The 21313-nt window shown below is 38.6% G+C and overlaps 1 protein-coding gene and 1 pseudogene across 1 annotated transcript in view; both read left to right on the forward strand.

The window, feature by feature from the left end:
* CAPN2 (calpain 2) overlaps positions 1-21313 on the forward strand; it is an 88263-nt gene that overhangs the window by 25040 nt on the left and 41910 nt on the right. The gene's annotated exons all lie outside the window — the stretch shown is intronic.
* LOC141513184 (elongation factor 1-alpha 1 pseudogene) lies at positions 3501-21160 on the forward strand (annotated as a pseudogene).

The following is a 21313-nucleotide window of genomic DNA, read 5'->3' on the forward strand; positions in this document are numbered from 1 at the left end:
TGTTCTGAGCTCTGACTGATCAAGAGGACCTATTTACAGGGGAGTCCCTGCAAATGATCCTCCCTTCCTGTTTCAAGTAGGAGACTCAAAGCTGTTTATGAATGTGGTTTGAGGTTCATGGGGAAAGCAATCTCTGCCAAACCCCAACACATCTCCCTTGCTGCTCTGACATAGTGCCTGAGGCTGGATCTAGAGAGGACCCTAGATACCATCTAATACAAGCCCCGTGATACAGAGACATTAAGTAACTTACTAACCCAAATTTATGAAGAAAATGAAAATTGACATCTCTGCAACCTTTTTTTGGGGGGGGGAGGATTATAAATCTCTTTTCATCTGAAGTGATCCTCATAACAGGAAGTCAGTGCAGTTATTTTCCCCATTTCATAGATGAGGAAACTGAGGCATAGCTTGACCATGGGCACATTGAGGATGAGAAGGGAGTCTTTCCTGACTCCAAGTTCAGAGCTCCCAACACCTCACAACCTTGGAAAGAGGATGTAAAGAATTAATTCTGCTCTGGGCTCTACTGCTGATTCTCTGGTCTTTCTTCACCATAACCCAACCTTTTTGTGATTTGAATTTATTTATTTTTTAAAAGATTTTATTTATTTTGAGTTTTACAATTTTTCCCCTAATCTTACTTCCCTCCCCCCACTCCCCACAGAAGGCAATTTGCCAGTCTTTACATTGTTTCCATAGTATACATTGATCTAAACTGAATGTGATGAGAGAGAAATCATAACCTTAAAGGAGAAACAAAGTATAGGAGACAGCAAGATCAGACAATAAGATATCAGGGTTTTTTTTTCTAAATTAAAGGTATTATGGTCCTCGGTCTTTGTTCAAACTCCACAGTTCTTTCTCTGGTTTTCTCCATTGCAGACCCAACAGCCTTCTCACTCCAGAAGTTCACACCGTCTTCTATGCTCCCTTCTTCTAATTGCCTGGTTCTTCCAAGAACCTCCATTTTAAGAAAGACACCTGGACCAAACAAGGCTTCCTTCCTCTTCTGGAGACTTTTGATTTCTTTTTCTCCCTTTCCTCCTGGCTTCTTAGTACTTTTTCTCTCCAGCCCTCCTTTTCACTTCCTTTTCTGTTGCTCTTCCTCCATTAGAATATAAACTTTTTAGTATAATAATCAAAGACAAATCTAAAAGACTTGCAATGGAAAATACCATCCATATCCAAAGAAGGAACTGTGAAATTTAAATGCAGACCAAAGTTTTCTTTCTTTAAGAATTGTCTTTTTTTTCCCCTCAGTTTGGATTTGATTCTTCTTTCACAACATGATTAATGTGGAACTATGTTTAGCTTTGTTATACAAGTATTGTTTATATTAGATTGCTTGGATGGGGAGAGGGAGAGAGGGAAGAAAATGTAAAAGTCAAAACCTTGCATGAGGTTGGAAAAATAAATATTTTTTTAAAAAAAGATCACTGTGGAGTTTAAAAGAAAGAAAAAAGAATATAAACTTCTTGGGCTTAGAGACTATCTCTTTTCCTGCTTGGGCTTGTATTCTAAGGAATAAATGTCTCTTGATGACTTTGAATGAGATAATAGGGGATCTGGGCCAGGGGTTGGCAACAACATGGTGTAGGAGAAGGAGAGATAAAGGAGGCAGAAGGATGTCACACACCAGCTTCACCTCCTTCACAGTTTTGCTAAGGGTTGACCTGGTTCCTGGTGACTGAGAGGACATCTCAACTCTGAGTAAGCAGTCAAAAAAGAGGAGAGGAGAAAACAATGTTGAACTGAGACTGCAGCATTTTCCAGATTTTTGTTGGTGTGGGTAGGGATAAACAACCTCCCACCAGCCATGTGAGGATCTGCAGTAAAGGAGAATACTTCTTGGAAGAGACTGTAAGTGCCTGACAGCATTGGAACAGTTATCTGGGTGATGAGTTTTTTGAAGCAGGCATCTTGCCAGGGACCTAGAGCTCATCTCAGTAGTGTTGTAGAGGACGGCCTGCTTGCCAAATCCTTGTAATAGGAGAGCTCAGTAAAACTTCCTGGTAATAAAGCATCTTGACTTTGGTAGCTCTCTATGCACTGTTCTTTCCCACCCTCCCTGGGATTTGATTTAAAGATAAAAGACCCCCACCTCCTTCAAATGAAAAATAGCCATCATGGCTTTAGTATTTTATAGCCTTTTCATAGCTTTATTTTATAACTTTAGTACTTTACAAGTCTATAGTGTTGAATTTGGGACTATCCAACAAATAGCTCAGAAAAGTCTCACTTTTTGTTAATTGCATAACAATGACCCTTTCTTCTTTTTTCTTTCCTTTGTTCTCTAATACCCTAGCCCACATTAAAAGGGCTACTTGCCTCTTCACACCTGTATTTACAGTAATAAGGCTATAAATAGAGGCTATAGAGTGCTGTCACCTCAGGAAGCAGTGTGGTACAGTGAGGAAAAACACTGGATTTGAATTCAAAAGACCTGGGTAGAAATATCAGCCCCTTAATACTTTTATATCAGACAATCCTTAACCTCTCCTAGGCAGTTAGGTAACAAAGTGGATAGAACACTAGACTGGGAGTTTCTGTTTGTTTTGTCTTTGTTTCTGTTGTTGTCCTTCATAATTGAAGAAAACCATGACATCAAATGAATGATGACATGACTTGCACAATGTTTATTATAGTGAGGGGAATGTTTGCAAAGACATCCTTCTCAATGCTTTTTCCAGAACCATTTATACCCCATGACCTTGTTTGATAGGAATTAGGACTTATGGTGATGGTCTGGATACAGTGTTGGATACAGCCTATAGGCTAGGAGTTAGAAAAACCTGACCTCAATCAAATACAGCCTCAGACACTAGTTGTGTGACTTTGAGCACTTGACTTTTATCTGCCTTAATTTCTTAATCTGTACAATGGGGAAGGAGCAATTAACTGACACGGTAGATAGAGGGCTCAGCCCAGAGTCAGGAAGACCCTAAAATCAAATTTTACCTCAGACACTTCACTAGTGACCCTTGGCAAATCATTTAACCCTATTGCTTCAATTTCTTTATCTATAAAATGAGCTGATGAAGCAAATGTCAAACCACTTCAGCATTTTTACCAAAAAAACTCCAAACAGGGGCATAAAGAGTTATACATGACTCAACTGAACAACAACAAAATCCTGATGGCAATAGCCCCTGGACCTTCAAAGTTGTTATAAAGATCAAATGAGAAAAATTTGGAAAGTGCTTAGCTGGCAGATAATAATGGTCATCATATTGGCCAAGCCCCTCATTTTATGGTTTGAAATAGGTCCTCATCACTTTTTTAAAAATAAATTCTATTGTAGGAGGCAAAGATGCCAATAAACAAGATCCTTTGGTAGAGTTCAGAACTAAGAGCTAGAATATGCAAACCATCTGATAGATTCCTTTTTTAAAATAATGCAATTTTTTTCTTAGTCTAATCCTGGATAGATTAGAAATATATTTATATAAATATATATTTATATAAATATATTCATATATTTATATGAATATATTTATATAAATATATTCATATATATTTATATATTTTACATATCTTTATAAATGTATCAGGGACTGTGCTAGGTGATGGTGAAATGAATATGATCAAGAAAAAAAAATGATCCCTGTCACCAAGGAGCTCACATTTTAATAAGGAAACTCCTTCCAGTGTCAAAGATCAATACCACAATATTTAAGGTGACAAATGTTTAATAAGGTGACAAGAATTTATTAAGTACCTATGTGTCAATTATTAGCAAAAAGTGAGACAGTTCCTGTCCTCAAGGAGCTTTCATTCTATTGGGAAAGATCATACACAAGAAGGAACTGAAAATGGAAGGTGGGGGGAAAGGGGGATTACTCCCACAGGGACATGACATAGAAATCTGGTCAGTTAGAAACAGAACCAGGGTGGGAATGTCATTAGGCTATCCTAGGACTTCACCAAGGGGAGAAGGAAGTTGGTGCTGGTGGAGGGATGGACCTTAGAGGGTGAGAAGACAGCAGGGCAACTGGTGTTTCCAGTGTGATGAGTCAACAAGTACTGAGGGAGGCCCTAGGGTCAGGCAGCTTCTGAGACAACTGACTGAAGTACAAAAAAAGAGAAGGTACTGAGAGCCATCAGACATGAAGTGACTTTTCTAGCCCAGACAGGCTTAAATCCAAGTCTTTTTTTTTCTAGCTAGGCAATGGGGTTAAGTGGCTTGCCCAAAGCCACACAACTAGGTAATCCTTAAGTGTCAGAGGTCAGATTTGAACTCAGGTACTCCTGACTCCAGGGCCAGTGCTCTATCCACTGTGCCACCTAGCTGCCCCTAAACCCAAGTCTTCTTGATGTCAGGACAGGCTCTTTATCTTCCACAGCCATGCTGGTTCTCTTTTTAATTAGATATTCTTGCTGAATAAGAGAAAAGCTTAGTTGTTCATACACTGTTAAACAAATCTAGGGGCTGTCTGTGCCTCTAAATTTCATTGCCCTTAAGCAGAGCCCTGTCAATGAAGGCTATTTATAACTCCATTCATAGAAAAAGGAAAGCTTAAGCCCTTCCCTTTTTTATCCCATGAAGAGATCACATGTGCCTAGATTAGAGAGACAAAGAAGGAAGCCCCTGTTAACCATAATTTTCTAAGACAAAAAATGAAATAATCAAAGTTCATTTTATAAATGATATTTTATTTTCTAGGATCTTACCAAACCTATAGGTGGATGATCTCATTAGAGAGATCAACCCAGAACTAAATGAATAAACCATATTTATAGAATGTTAACAAAGATCATGAAATTTTGGTAACCAACCAGTCAGGTTACACATTTCTCCATAAAGGTGTCATTAATTACTTTATGATTTTCTGACCCATCCATAAGGTCTGTTCCTATGTCAGAATTGACAAAGTTCCAATTAGCATAGCACTACTGTCTCCTCTTCTGACTTGATGTTGTTATTAGATATGATATAGACATAAAACATCGAAATCTCTCCCTTTCTAAAATGTCTTAAGTATAAGAATTTATTCAATCTCTTATCTAGATAACAGAACAGCTTCCTGTCTTCTCAGGATATTCGTTACTCTGGTTGTATATATAGCTGTGGAAGCTAAACTATAGATGTAATTAGAGGGGAAACAGGCTATTTCACACAGACAGATCCTGCCTTCAGATTTATAACTCGAGAGACATTTTTTTTGGTACTTCATTTTCAAAGAACACAACATCAGGAGGTGATGCCAATGACAAGCATCATTTGAGTAAGGGGGTGTTGTGCTATGTCACCAGCCTCACTTTCTCCTCCAGAGCCATCTGGGTCCAGTGGCCAGATATGAATCAGGCTAACTGGAGATGGTCCTGGATGCAGGGCAATCAGGGTTAAGTGACTTGCCCAAGAGTCAAATGTCTGAAGCAGGATTCGAACTCCCATCCTCCTGATTCCAAGTTCAGTGCTAGACCTTGTGGAGGGTAGAGACTAACATTACAAACTTACAGATCTCATTTGAAAGGCTGATTAAAATAATTCTTGATCAGAAATACAGATCAGAGGTGGAGCAGTGGATAGAGCACCGGCCCTGGGGTCAGGAGGACCTGAGTTCAGATCTAACCTCAGACACTTAGCTGTGTGACCTTGGGCAAGTCACTTAACCCCATTGCCTTGCAACCCCCCCAAAAAATAAATCTAGATTGGAAATATTTAATTCTATATTAAAGAGTATTAGACTTAGCCTGAATCTCTGTCCTATTCTGACAAGAGATAACAAGATGTTTTCATTGGATTTGCAATTTCATTGGTATGGGGAAAGGGAAGGGAAATTACATTTCTATAAGTCTGTGATAAAACACTTTACAATAATTTCATTTGATCTTCACAACAACAAGATTGGCATTATTATTATTATCCCCCATTTATAGATAAGAAAATGGAGATAATAGAAGTAAAGTGACTTGTCCAGGGTCATATAGTTAGTAAGGACCCTGAGGTTAGATTTGATTTCAAGTCTTCCTGATTCCAAGTCCAGGGCTGTATCTCATATGCCTATAGGGGGTTACAGGTAACTCCAAATAAGGAAACTACCTCTGTCAGCCTAAACCTGCTACCTTTCCTATACCCTGAAGTTTTAGAGTTATCTGGAAAGTTAACAGGTTAAGTGTCCTGTCCATAGTCACATTGCCCAGATACATCAAAGGCAAGACTTGAAGCAAATGGAGTCTGACTCTTAGACTGGCTGTCTAGCTATTACCCATCACTGCCTTTTAAAATAATAATAAAGTTAATATTTATCATTTGAATTAATAATTTAAAGCCTATCAGTGATAATATTAATAATAATAAGATTCCTCTCATTAGTTTACAAAGCTTTTTTTTTAAGTTTTTGCAAGGCAATGGGGTTAAGTGACTTGCCCAAGGCCACACAGCTAGGTAGTATCTGAGGCCATATTTGAACCCAGGTCCTCCTGACTCCAGGGCCGGTGCTCTATCCACTGCACCACCTAACTTCCCCTACAAAGCATTACCATTTTTTTCCTTTGATTTCATTTATTCTTATCCATTTCCTCATTTGAGAACAAAGACTGCATTTTATATAAAATGTATAAATTCAGTTTATAAAAATAATTTATAAAAAATAAAGAGGCATATAATAATATTGGAAAGAAGGGGGAAACACGTTCCTATGATCCTATGATATGGGCTCCAATTCAAGTTCTGCTGAATAATATCTATGTACCTTTTTACAAATCTCTTAACCACTCTGTGCCTCAGTTTTCTTATCTATGAAATCGGAATGAAAATCCCCAAACTGCCTCCCTTCTAGGTCTGTTGTGGGGATCAAAACAGATGTCTGTAAAGTATTCTGTAACCCCCAAAGTGTTATGTAAATGTTGGAAAAGAAAGAGGAGAAACACATGCATAGAATGAATAACATGTATTTTTCCTTTTGGGAAAGCCTCCAGAGGCAGCAAGTATTAGGCCACCCACCCTTTCCTTTCCATTAGAGTCAGAGCCAGGAACTATCCTGGTTTGTGGACACAGTGCTTCCCTTCAAGCATTGCCTCCATTCCCAGATCCTAGGATGGTAGCAGTTGGAATGACACTTCTATGGAAATTTACTGAAAATCTCCCTGAGGTTGGAGGTCAAGGGACCCATTTATAAGATATGTTTTGCTGCAATTTGTCCTCAGAGGAATACCTGGGTGTGCCTCTTTCCTGCCCAGATCACACCTGAGTCTGTAGAGTTTGTACACAGCTACTGTAAACAGGTGTGGTTTTCTTAGGAACAGAAAGAGAAAGGTACCCAGCTGTTATTTCTAAAATAATGATCTAACCATTGCCTTGCTTTCAACTCAAAAACCTTTGATGGCTCCCTATTGCTTCCAATAGAAAATACAACATTCCCAGCCCTCTACAATCTGGCTCCCACTTGCCTTTCCAAGTCTTACCTCATATGAGTCCTCTGCAACAGATCTGCAATCTCTGAACCAGGCAAACTATCTTGCCACTTGTTTCCATATTATCTGATATACCATTTCCCACTGCTACACCTTTGTACAAGCTGCCTGCCATGTCCGAAGTGCACTTCCTCCTCAGTCACTTCTTAGAATCCCTAACTTCTTCTAAGACCCAACTTATGATGACTTTTACTAAGCTCCCCAGGAGTTAGTGCTTTTTCCCTCTTGAAGTTGTTTTTTGTTTGTTTTTTGCTTTTTATTTATTTACCTGTGCACATGTTTGTCTCAAGGAGAAAGAAAGGGAAGGGGAAGTGGAAAATAAATGGGAGGGAAGGGAAGAGGAAGAGGAAGAAAGGGGAGGAGAGTAGAGGTGAGAAAAAGGAAAGAGAAAGGGAGGGGAGGAAAGGAGACCAGAGGAGAAGAGAGGAACGGGAAAAAGAAAGAAAGGGAAAGAAAAGAGGAAGGAAGAAGAGGAGAGGGAAGGGAGGGGAAGGTCCTAGAAGTCTCTTACAAATAGTAAGAGCTTAGTAAAATCTTGTTAAAGAAAGGGGGAACAAAGACTTGTTTCTTTATCAGTAGCATCTAACTAGGGCAGAATAAACACTTGCTGAATTGAATTGAAAAAAATGAGAGTGAAAACTCTTGTGGAAAGTCAAACCCAGAAGAGTTGTTTCCTAAAACCAGTGAAACCTTTTCCAAAATCATTTTTGTTGTTCATTTGTTTTCAGTCATTTCTCTGTCTGCCACTATCTGACATTATTTGGAGTTTTCTTAGCAGAGATATTAGAGTGGTTTATCATTTCTTTCTCCAGTTCATTTTACAGATGAGGAAACTGAAGCAAACAAGGTTAACTGAATGGACCAGGGACACACATCTATTAAGTATCTGAGGTCACATTTGAACTCAGGAATATGAGTCTTCCTGACTCCAGGCCCAGCCCGCTCTCCACTGTGCCACCTAGCTACCCTCTCAACATCATAAGACCAATGGGGAAAAAAATTATATTATCGCTTCTCAAAGTGGGACAGATTCCCCAGGACTTCTTTACTTCCCCTATTAATCCTGATGACAGGTCTCATATGAAGCCCCTTCATTTTAGGGAGCTCACAAAAAAACCAAAAGCCTCAAGCCTTCCTTCTTCTAAAAATGACTGGAGTTGTAAATAGTTACTGACATTCTGCTTACAGTTAATGAGAGTTATAGTATGCAGACTGTATTTATATCACCTCAATAGTGTCTGAGGAGTTATGTAGAAGCTCAGGAAGGGGCTTGAGTCCTAAGACAAGGGCCCTGGCATAATCAGAGCCCTGGCAGGAATGGCATGGAGGACAGACAGTAAGTTGGTTGCACTACATCTTTGATTTCATTGACCATCTAGATCTGCCCTTTCTTTGCTGCTTAGTATTGGACAGTTACCTGAAGCACTGAGAGATTAAATGACCTGCCCAGGCTTACTTAGCCAGTAGATTGTCAGAGGAAAGAATTAAATTTAGGTCTTCCTGACTCCAAATAACCACTACTGGCTCACATTGTCTCACAGTTGATCTCCTAAGGCATGAGTGTTTAACCTTTTAGTTCTCCTATGCCTCAATGCCCAACAAAAACTTGTCAAGGGCCATTAAATAGAATTTAATATTTATGACTATAATATAACCCATATTAGCAATAAATATCATAATTAAATGAAATCATTCCATAAAGTATAATAATAAAGCATTTGCTTTTTAAACAAAAAATAAGAACATGTAATTTTTATGTGAACACTGAGCCTGCTTTTTCCATACCAGGGCATCTTTATCTGATTTGATAGTGATTGTAGCAATGCAAAGAATATTTTAAAGATACTCATCTGAATTTTTTTCCCTTTTTATTTTTTGTATACTTCATTCAGGAAAAGAAATGTTGCTCACAATTATACATACTCCCAAAAGAAATATCATAAACAGGTCATGTTCATGATGTGCCAAATATTTTTCTTTAGACAGGTACAACTTATAAAAGTCCAATAAAGACACTTGAATAAAGTTTTCTTTAAGTTACAGATCTGATTGCAATTCTCTAGATTCTATTTGTAAGTTTGCAATCTATGTAACATGTTGATATCAACTGAGAATGGAGAAGCAAATATACTGAAAAGAAGTTGGTATTTTCTAAAATCTTGAAATCCATTGTCCAAGTCCAAAATAATAATTAATGCTTCACACAATAAAGTTATCTGTTACCATTGTGATGACTCTTATAACATCATAAAATAAGATTCTAATTCCTACATGCATCTTTTGTAAAAAAAAAAAAAAAAAGTCAAACAAACAAACAAACCAAAAAAAAATTCCAGCTGTCTGTGAGACTGCACAACGTTAAGGGTTAAACTGGTCTCTGCTGTGGCATTTTCCGGTTATGCTATGCTGGCCACATGAATGGGCTTTGAGGGCAGAGGGTTGGACACACCTGTCCTAAGGGGTTGTGTGTCAGTGGTTTAAGTGGCTTGGTAGAGAGAATTCTGGACTTGGACTCAAACCAGATTTTGAATCCTGACTTAGACATTAGCTCAGTGACCCTGGGCAAGAGTATTTCATTTCACTGGGAGTCTTGTTCCTCATCTCTAAAGTAAGGGCTTTAGCCTTGATGAACTCTGAGATCTCTTCCAGCTTAAAAACTCTGATCTTGTTTGTCTTAAGTGATGGCAGAGGGTGGAAGTGTGATAATTACCAAGTTCACAGTCCTTCCTTAACCTCAGTTCTGGCCAGAACTGTTCCCCCAAATCCAAATTCACCACATTCCCCACTGAGTCCTTGGGCCATTTCAATGATTAACTAGAAGGAAAGGGGAGAACCACAAAGCAACCTGGAATGGCTGGATAACCTGGGCTTCTCCTACCTCTCTTTGTGCCAAAGCATTGGTGATGGAGAACAGGCTCCATAGTTGAAAAAGTAAAACTCAACAAGAGAGAGGACAGCCTGGCCCAGGGTGGTACCGAGGTGTCCAAGCCTAGACCTGCTCCTCCACTATCAAATCTAAAGGGAAAAGGAGTAATTACAGCCTTGGCTGCTGTAATAAAAGTCACAGCAGAATTGGCTTCATCTCCTAGGTTTGGGTCATGGAAAGGCTGTGTTATTCTTGAATTTTTATTTTTAATGTTTTATTGATATCTTTAGTATTTAAACGGCATTCCTGTCCACCCTATCAACTGAGAACTTTATCTCATATTGCACTGAAAAAAATGGAGGTCATTCTCTTTTCCCCCCTCTTCCAACTTGTCTCACATAGTACCCTCTGACATTATCTTCTCCTTCACTTGTCAGACTCCTTATGACCCCATTTGGAGTTTTCTTGACAAAAGATCCTAGACTGGTTTACCATTTCTTTCTCCAGTTCATTTTAAGATGAGGAAGCTGAGATAAACTGAGTGAAATGACTTGCCCAGGAACATAGAGTTAGTGACTTGAGGCCAGATTCTAATTGAGGAAGTTGAGTCTTCCTGCCTCCAGGTCCCAACACTCTATTCGTTGTGCCACCAGCTACCTCTCCTCTTTCACTGCTATCTCACAACAAGTGACCCTTTTGCTTACCAAGGCAGACTTATCTACCTGCCCATGGGATCCCATGTCATCCTATCTTCTCCAACAGATTTCCCCTATACTCACATATCTTCAGTTTCTTGCTGTCTTTGGGCTGCTACCCTACTCCCTATTTGTCGCCCCCATCCTTAAAAAAAAGAAGAGATTGAAGAGAGAAGATTTAAGGCTACCAGAAGGCAAAGGAATTCACACACTCTCTGGGATGTTAAAACTGCTCAGGATTTTATTATAAAATAAAACAAAGTAAACAGGTTAAAAATTTTTGCCTCTCAAAGGGTCAGAAACAGTTAAGACAGAATGAACAATAAAGACCTAGTAGGTAGAGAGTGAGGCAGAGACAGAAAGAGGGAGATAGGTAAAGAGAGACAGAGATAAAAGAACAGTCAAACAGAGTTAACTGGGCCAGAAAGAGGGGCAGCAAGCCTCGGGCAGAAGTCCACCTCAGGTTTTATAGTCTTGCCCCTTATCTGGGCACTGAGGGCAAAAGGGGAATTCCCTCCCCCCCTTACATGACCAGAATCAGGTAATCAGTAAAGTATTGAAGACTAAGGAGATCAGGATACAAATTTTATATTAAATGGTGAAACAGGAGAAGTCAATTTATATCTTATGAGCAGGGAACCTCCACCCATTTAACAAGATTTAGCAGCATTTAAGATTACAGATTTTGTTTCTGCTACATACATAATTCTCTACATCATTTCCTTATATCAATGTTACTGTGATTAGTAGAAATTAAAGGAGAGATAAATAAAGACAGTAAAGGCAGTTGAAATTGTCTAATCCCCACTCCACTAATAAAGAATAAATAGCATAAAAAGGGAAAGCAGTATTAGAAATTAAGCCTATAACCCTTTTTTTTTCCCAAAGTGGGATCACCTAGCTCCTAATAATGAAACTTAGCCTGGAGTGACAGGACCATTTATTTAATATTCCCTGCAGGAAATAGGCATTAGTTCTAGTGAGGAGAGCCCTTATGTCAACCCAGACCAGCTTGAGTCTAATCTCTACTCAGGCTACAAGACTTCTAACAGTTAGGTGATTGGTCAGGGTCAATTTTTTTCTCTTTTCCTCTTGTCTTATTTCCATATTCCTGCAAGGAATAGCCCAAATAACCTTTGTATTGTATTGTTCTGACAGATACCTGTGGAATCCTAACAGCAAACTCTCTTATCTTGTGGAAACCACTCAAGTGATTTTTCACAGAAGCAAAAAGAAGAGAAATTAGGAACAGTTGCAGATGTTTGTTACTAGACTAGTAATAGCAGCTATCAACAGGAAATAAGGACAGGTTTATTTAGGGGAGCAGGACAGGTATACAGAGTTGGGAAAGGAGTAAGGGAGGAATTAGGGGAAAGAGATTGAGGTAATTCCCACCATCTCAGCAGATTTACTACTCTTTCTTGGTGGGATAGTCCTTGCAGTGAGTTTGGGAAAGGAATTGAGATAATTAGATCTCAGTAACCCTTCTGCTAGTTTTGTCCTTGAGATGAGTTTCCAGGTGGCCCAATTTATCTAGATAACAATAGGATGGAAATCAGACACTACATGATATGAAAGGCCAGCACAGACGGAAATAACACTTTGTTAGAAATGAATCCCCATAATCCACTTTTTCCAAAGTGGGGTCTCTGACACCTAATAATGAAACTTAACTTTATTTAACTTTATTAATAAATAAAAATAAAAACTTTTATCACCTTTCCTTTTGTCTTACTTCCACATTCCTGCATGTACGCTTGTGTCCTTTGGCCTGAGTCAATAGTCCAGAGACCCCTGCCTTTGTGATGTATTATTCCCACAGTTACCTGTGAAATCCTAACCAACAGCATTCTCTTACTTCAATAATTTCTCACAAATTGCTGTAACATTTTTCTCTAATATTTCCTCTCCTTTGCTTCTCTTCCATAAATTCCAATGACTTCCTATCACCTTCAGAATCAACTATAAAGTCTTCTCTTTAACTTTTAAAGCCTTTCATACTTTTCTAGGCTTCTTTTACCTCCCCTCTATCTACTTTATAATCCAGTGATACTTTGTCCTCCCTGTTCTTCAGACATGACTTTGTGGCTATCCACCATGCCTGGTTTCCTTCCTTCCTCATCTCTCTCTACTATCTTCCTTTGTTTCCTTCAAGGAAACTAAGGCTCAGGATAGTTCAGTGACTTTCACAAGGTCAAAGAGGCAGGAAGCACCAGAACCAGAGCTTGAATCCCATTTGTCTGAGTCCCAGGCCTGCCAGTGCTATATCTATCACCCAAGCTGTTACTTTTCACCATCTGCTAGTATTTACTATGTAAAACCCTGTTGTAGAAATATATAGGATGGTCCAAAGTCTAGGTGTAATTTTGAGCTAGTAAAACTTTGTGATATGACCTTGGGCAAGTCACTTAACCCCATTGCCTTAAATAAATAAAATTTAAAAAAAACTTTGTGATATCCTGTATAAAATAAAAGATATAAGATATAGTCTCTGGTCTCAAAGAGTTTATGATTGAAGGGGAAAGATGACATAAACCACAAGCAAATATATTAGTATTTAAGAAGAATAGGAACAGGAGGCAGTTAGGTGGCACAGTGAATAGAGCATTGGCCCTGGACTCAGGAGGACTGGAGTTCAAATTTGATCTCAAACAATTGACACTAGCTGTGTGACCCTGGGCAAGTCATTCAACCCCAATTGCCTCCAAAAAAGATACAAGATAGATGTTGGATCTCTATTCAGAATCCTGCCTGGGGTGTCCTCTGGTCAGTAAATAAAGGTATAAATATCTGAAAGCTTGGCCTAATGTAAAAAAAATTTCAGAAAGATCAGAATTCTAGTCTTGCCTCTAATATTTACTTGCCTTGTGACCTTAAGCAACTCATTTTGTCTTTATGGAACTGTTTCCATAATTGTAAAATGAAGGAGTTGAACTTGGCAGCTTCTATGATCATTGTCAGTTCTAAACCTATGATCTAATTATCTATAAAATGGGAATAATAGTACCATAAAAAAGAATAAGTTGCATTTACATAGTGCTTTAAGGGTTGCATAATACTTTATAAATAATTTGTTTGATCCTCAAAACAATCCTGAAGTGCTATGATTAATCTCCACTTTATAGATGAGAAAACTGAATTAGCCAGAGTTTAAGTGACTTGTCCAAGGTCAAACAAGTAAATTAGTGCCTGAGGTGAAATTTGAATTTCAGTCTTCCTCACTTCCTCACTCCAGGTCCAATGCACTATCCACTGCACCATCTAGCAGTGGTCTGGTACCTTCCTCACAGGGTTATTTTAAGAGAAAAATGAGCTAATACATGTATGTAAAGGGATTTATTTGTAAAACTTAAAAGTGATATATAAATATCAGCTAATACTAAATAACTTTAGGGTCTGGTTTCTATGAAAACTCACTCGTGCATATCCCAAACTGATATGCTCAGTCTCAGCAAAGAAATGTGTACACCTCCCTTCCTCCCTCCCTCTCTCCTTCTAACCCTTCCATTCTTTCTTTCCTTGGCAATCAGAGGCACAGTGTCTGAGGCCACATTTGAACTCAGATCTGCCTGACTCCGAGGCTGGTGCTCTATCCATTGCACCATCTCACTGCCCCCAGTACATTTTCAAATGTTTTAGTGAGCTCAGGATAAATAAGGAGGTGGGAAATACAACTAGGTCCCAATTAGTGTAACTAACTGTCTCTTGAACCAGTGTCACAAACTGGAATTCACACTATTCAAAGTTAGGATGGTGTAAAATGTGGTCATTCATTCGTTCCAAACCAGTGGAAATATACCTTGCAGACTCAAATAATAGAACAGACCAGACCACTTCTAGGGAATCCTTGTTCACGCTAATAGGGGCCTGATTGTAACGAAACTTTTAGTCACCTTAAATGAGATTACAAATAATTAGACATATTGAGAAGTTGGAACCTTTGGAAGAGTCTTGAGTGTGACTTTTTTTGGTAAAAACTACTGACAACCAGTCTCCTGCTCAGTGGTTGGAGGAGTCTCTGAGTGCTAAATTGATTGTTTTAATGCACGATGATTCTCTTAATGCAAGAATTACTTACATTACTCTAAATATTTAATGTATTTTAAAATTTTCATGAAAGAGTAGGTATCATGTTAAGAAACAATATGGAAGTAGCCAACTAGCTCTCCTTCTCTTGGAGGAAATATTCTGTGAGCATAAGGAACATTTTGTAATATAATAGAATGAGCACTAGATTGAGAATTGGAAGAGCTGGGTTCTAGACTCAGCTCAATCATTGCCTAGCTATGTGACCTAGGAAGTCACTTACACTGAGCCTCAGTCTCCTCACCCATAAAGCAAGCAAGTTGGACTGCTCTTTGAAGTACCTTCCAGCCCTGACCTTCAAGAATTCTTGGGTCTAGGGGGCAGGTAGGTAGATAGAGCACCAGCCCTGGAGTCAGGAGGACCTGAGTTCAAATCCAACCTCAGACACTTAATAATTATTTAGCTGTGTGACCTTGGGCAAGTCACTTAACCCCATTGCCTTGCAAAAAACAAATAAAAAGAAACTTGGTTCTGACAAGAGAACACCAGGATGCCTACAACAATAGATGGAAAGAAAATTGTGAATGATCATTGGATACCTAAGCAAGTTAAACTGAATTACTGAGAAAAAGTAAGGCTCCTAACAAAAAAGAGTGGACATGAGTGATGCTTCTGAGCAGGAAACACAACCTTCAATCATGTCTCATGGCTAATTAAGGGGTAGTGAAACCAGCAGGCGGACCAGTTTGGTAATCTGAGGTAGGATGATATCTTCAGAGATAGATGCCCAACTGTGCCAGCTCAGTGTAGAAAGGTCTGTGAGTCAAACAAATAATCATAATGCTATGTTCTCTACACCAACAAGACAGAGTGTTGTATTTGCAATCAGGAGAGATGTAGCAGCTTTCTACACTGTTGACCCTTTTGGTTTCCATGGCATTTCCCAATTTCCACTCTACATTTCTGAACACTCCTTAGTTGGCACGTTTATCATTTCCTCCCCTTTCCACCAAGCACCTATTGCTTCCAATGCACAAACATTTTTTTTTTGAGAATATGTCTCTTTTTTCTCACCTGGGCTGAAGCACCCATAATTCATGGGACTGATCCAGTACTGATTGGTGTAGATGCTTTAACCTATTCCTTTTTCTAACCTGAACCACTTGACCAATCTTAAGTCACTTGGTGACCCTCTAGTCCTGGAAGCTCACCATATTAATGCCAGAGTTAGCTTGGGCACCCTACAGCAACTCAGAACTACTCCCAATGAGGATAACTAGCTCCCATAGTTACAGTAAGGATCGAAGAGATATTGGCAAAGCATTTAACAGGATGTCTGGCATATAGTAGGAACTTAATAAATACTTTCCTTCCTTCCTTCCTTCCTAAAACTGATCCAAAAGGTAAAAATACTCTCCATTCACCTAAATACTTCCTATTGACTTTAGACCTGTATCATAGGAGCAATTCCTAGCAATGTTATGGAGGGCTGGTAAAGGCCAGATCTCCTTCCCCTAGCATGGCTTTAATTCTGTAGCTATAGACTCTTGCTGTTGGAGACTTTTCCCTAAGAAGTAAGAGGAAAAATATCCCCACCTAGTTGGCCAGAGCTCAACTGTGAAATTCAGGAACTCCCAATCTCTGAAACTTTTAATCTCTAGAATTTAAAATTATCTACAATTTAACCTCCAAGACAAGAAACTCCAGACTTAGGTTCAAATGGACAAACACAGTCCATTGGCTATTGCCATATATTTCTCCTTTTATGATGCTGTTTTCTTTTGATGAGGTATGAAGAGAGGAATCCTTTCTCTCCCCCAAATTGCTTCATTCAAGAGAAAAAGAGGGTCTGTTTTTTTTAAGTTGGAACTATTTAATAGCCCACTCTGAAACCACAAGATATGATTCTTCTGATAAGAGTCTTTCCTCTTGGACTTTTGTAAACTAGTCATTAGGAGGCAACTGCAGTTTCTGGGGAACTATAATACTACTGTGGAAATTTTCAATATAATGTCCTAGAAATTATGGTACTTCCAACATGGTGGTAACATGAATTTAATTTAAAAAAATGTAATGGTCAAGAATTCAATAGAATTTTTAAGTGCTGGTGGTAATATTAAATTCTAATCATGAGCTGTGTGGCCTTGGGCAAGCCACTTAACCCCATTTGCCTTGCAAAAACCTAAAAAAAAATTCTAATCATGCTAAGAGTTAAAAACAAACAATTTCTACTAAGAGAAATATTTTCAACATATTCTGGCTACATCATGTGCATTAAGTTTCTTTTGCAATCAAGGTAGTAAAATTAAATTTTTTTAAGAAATATAATCAAAGGGGGCGGCTAGGTGGCACAGTGGATAAAGCACCGGCCCTGGAGTCAGGAGTACCTGGGTTCAAATTTGGTCTCAGACACTTAATAATTACCTAGCTGTGTGGCCTTGGGCAAGCCATTTAACCCCATTTGCCTTGCAAAAACCTAAAAAATATATATAATCAAAAGCTTTTTCTCAATGGGTTTGCCGCCAAAACCACCCCTAAAGCTCCACAAAAATGGGCAAGGGAAAGACTCATATTAACATTGTCATCATTGGACACATAGACTCTGGCACGTCCTCTACTACCGGCCACCTCATCTACAAGTGTGGTGGAATAGATAAGAAAACCATTGAGAAGTTTGAGAAGGAGGCTGCTGAGATGGGAAAAGGGCTCCTTCAAATATGTCTGGGTCTTGGATAAGCTGAAGGCTAAATGTGAGTGTGGTATCACTATTGATATCTCCCTCTGGAAATTTGAGACCAGCAAGTATTATGTGACCATTATTGATGCTCCAGGACACAGAGACTTTATCAAGAACACAATTACACGCACATCTCAAGCTGACTGTGCTATTCTGATTGTTGCTGCTGGTGTTAGTGTATTTGAAGCTGGTATCTCAAGGAATGGGCAGACCCATGAGCAGGCCCTTCTGGCCTACACACTAAATATAAAACACTGATTATTGGTATACGCAAAATGGATTCCACTGAACCTATAGATAGAAGAGATATGAAGAAATTGTCAAGGAAGTCAGTACCTATTTTAAGAAAATTGGCCCCAACCCGACACAGGAGCTTTTGTGCCAATTTCAGGTTGGAATGGTGACAATATGCTGGAACCAAGCTCTAATATGCCTTGGTTCAGGGATGGAAAGTCACTTGTAAGGATGGCAGTAGTAATGGAACTACACTGCTTGAAGCCTTGGATTGCAACCTGCCCCCAATTCATCCAACTGACAAGCCCTTTCGTCTACCCCTCTAAGATGTCTACAAGATTGGTGATACTGGTACTGTACCTGTTGGCCAAGTGGAAACTGGCATTCTAAAAACCAGGAATGGTGGTCACCCTTGCCCCAGTCAATGTTACAACTGAAGTGAAGTCTGTTGAAATACAACATGAAGCTTTATCCCCTGCCTGGGGATAACATTGGTTTCAATGTCAGGAACATGTCAAAGATGTACGCTATGGTAATGTGACTGGCGATAGCAAGAATGACCCACCTATGGAAGCTGCTGGCTTCACTGCACAGATCATTATCCTGAACCATCCAGGCCAAATCAGTGCTGGCTATGCATCTGTTCTGGATTGTTACACTGCTCACATTGCTTGCAAGTTTGCTGAATTGAAGTAGAAGATTGATCATCATTCTGGTAAGAAGCTGGAAGATGGCCCTAAATTTCTGAAATCCGATGATGCTGCCATCATTGACATGATTCCAGGCAAGCCCATGTGTGTTGAGAGCTTCTCTGATTATCCTCCTCTGGGTCGTTTTTCTGTCTGTGATATGAGGCAGACTGCTGCAGTTGGTGTCATCAAGGAGGTTGACAAGAAGGCTGCTGGAGCTGGCAAGGTCACAAAATCTGCCCAGAAGGCCCAGAAGGCTAAATGAATATTCTGTACAACACCTGCCACCCCAGTCTTAATCAGTGGTAGAAGAAAGGTCTCAGAACTGTTTGTCTCAATTGGCCATTAATAGTAAGAGACTGGTTAATGATTACAATGCATCTTAAAAGCTTCAGGAGGAAAGGAATGTTTTTGTGGACCTTTTGTTTTGTGGCAGATTTAAGTTATTAGTTTTCAAAATCAGTAATTTGAAATGAAAACAACTTGACCAAAAATCTGTCACAGAATTTTGAGACCATTAAAACAGTTTAATGCAAAAAAAAAAAGAAAGAAAGAAAGAAATATAATCAGAGATGGCCACTCAGGGAGCCTGTCTCATTAGGTGAAGGGAGTTCCCTTCCCAGTCGATCAGTAAACATTTACTAAGTGTTTATGATGCACTGGGTTCTGTCCTAAGTGCTGGGGATATAAAGAGATGAAATGTCCTTGTGTAAGAGTATACCCTTCTGGGCTTCAGTCAACCAATCTTCAAAAGCAGCACCAACCACTGGAACCAAACAGAAGAAATTCCCATTTCCTAGAAAGACTCACAACTCTCAGAAAAGGAACAGGGTATTTTCAGAGAAACCTAAAAATATCTGTGTGAATTCATATGAATGAATGAACTGAACAAGGAGAACAATTTATACTTATGGTGAAACATGCTACCTATCACCTGACAAAAAGGTGATGGATTCAGAGGCAAGATGAGAATTTTTTTAGACGTGGGCAATGAGGAATTTTGTTTTGTTTTGACCATTCTGTTTGTTACAGAGGGTTTTTCCTTTTCCAAAAGGGAGGAGGGAAATAAATTTTTATTTTAAAAAAGGGTTAAGAAAGATGCCATAAGTAATATCCCCTTCTGGGAAAGCAGGAAACTGAGGGGGGAAAATTAACACAATCTCTGATAAAGACCTCTTTTCACAAATATATAGGAAACTGAACCAAACTTATTCATATATGTGTATATATGTTTGTGTATATATGTATGCATGTATGTATGTTTGTATGTATGTATATGTGCCATTGTGTAGTTGATAAATGACCAAAAGGTATAAACAGGCAGTTTTCTTAAAAAGAAACCAAATCTATCAGTAGTCCCATGAAAAAGTGCTATTGATTAGAGAAATGCAAATTAAAACAGTTCTGAGATACCACTCTCACCTATCATATTGGCTAATGTGTCAGAATAGAAAAATGATAAATGCTGGAGGAGATATGGAAAAATAGAAACATTAATATACTGTTGATAGAACTGTGGAATGGTCCAATTATTTTTTTAATAGTCAACTTTTTTAATAATAAATAACATTGCCAACACAGTCCTTTCAAAAATATTTGGTTTGCCCATTTATCTTTCCCAAAGTTTTTCTCTTCCCTCCTGGGAAATTTAACAAATGATTTGGGGTGAGTGGAGCGAGCAGATTATTCCTAGTTAGAAGAAGCTGGTGACTTAGTGCATAGAATCCTGGACCTTGGGTCAATAAGGTTCAAATATAGACAGTCTTTTTGCTGGTAGCTGTATGGTCCTGAGTAAGTCACTTAATTATTGTTTGTCTCTATATCTTCAATTAGGAAATAAAGATAATAATGGTACCTATTTCATAGGATTGTTGTGAAAATTATCAAAAGTGGATTTTGGGGAAATGTATTCACTTCATTTTGTCCATTATTTCATTTCTTTGTCTTTTAGTCTGATGCCTATTTGACTGTCACAGAAAGTCTCCTTCAGGGCTTTCCTTCCCCCATTACAAAAGAAATTATTCACTCCCTTCACTTTCATCCTATCAGAGAAGGCATATAGCAGGAAATTAATACATACTAATTAACTGACTGACTGATAAAGAAGAAACTATTATCTTTGGTTTGGTGCAAATACTGTGCTAAAATCCTTTAAACAGTTCAAGTATCCACTTTCTTTTTTAAAAATGTTGATTGATCAGCTTATTTTTATTTTATGACTCAATTTACTTAAAATGGGGATAACAATAATCTCTACCTCCCAGGGTTGTTGTAAGGATCAAATTAGATAATAATTGTAAAGTGCTTAGCACAGTCTGTTACATATATCAGAATATAAATGTTAGTTATCATCATCATCATCATCATTATTATTACTTTTTCCTGCACAACTTTCTACTCTTTCTGGGACACAAGCATATATATGCACACATATTAATATATATATATATATATATATATATATATGTGTGTGTGTGTGTGTGTGTGTCATACATCTCTGTATATATAAACATTTATGTGTCTATTTGTACAGTATCTGTATGTATAGACATGTAAATAGATAATTTGTGGAACTGAAGGACACTGGTGTCCCTGCCCTGATGATATGGGTCACTCTGGAGCTCATACAAAAAAGGGTAGTACTCTG

This window comes from Macrotis lagotis, chromosome 2 (genome assembly GCF_037893015.1).
Source record: "Macrotis lagotis isolate mMagLag1 chromosome 2, bilby.v1.9.chrom.fasta, whole genome shotgun sequence".
NCBI classification, from domain to species: Eukaryota; Metazoa; Chordata; class Mammalia; order Peramelemorphia; family Peramelidae; genus Macrotis; species Macrotis lagotis.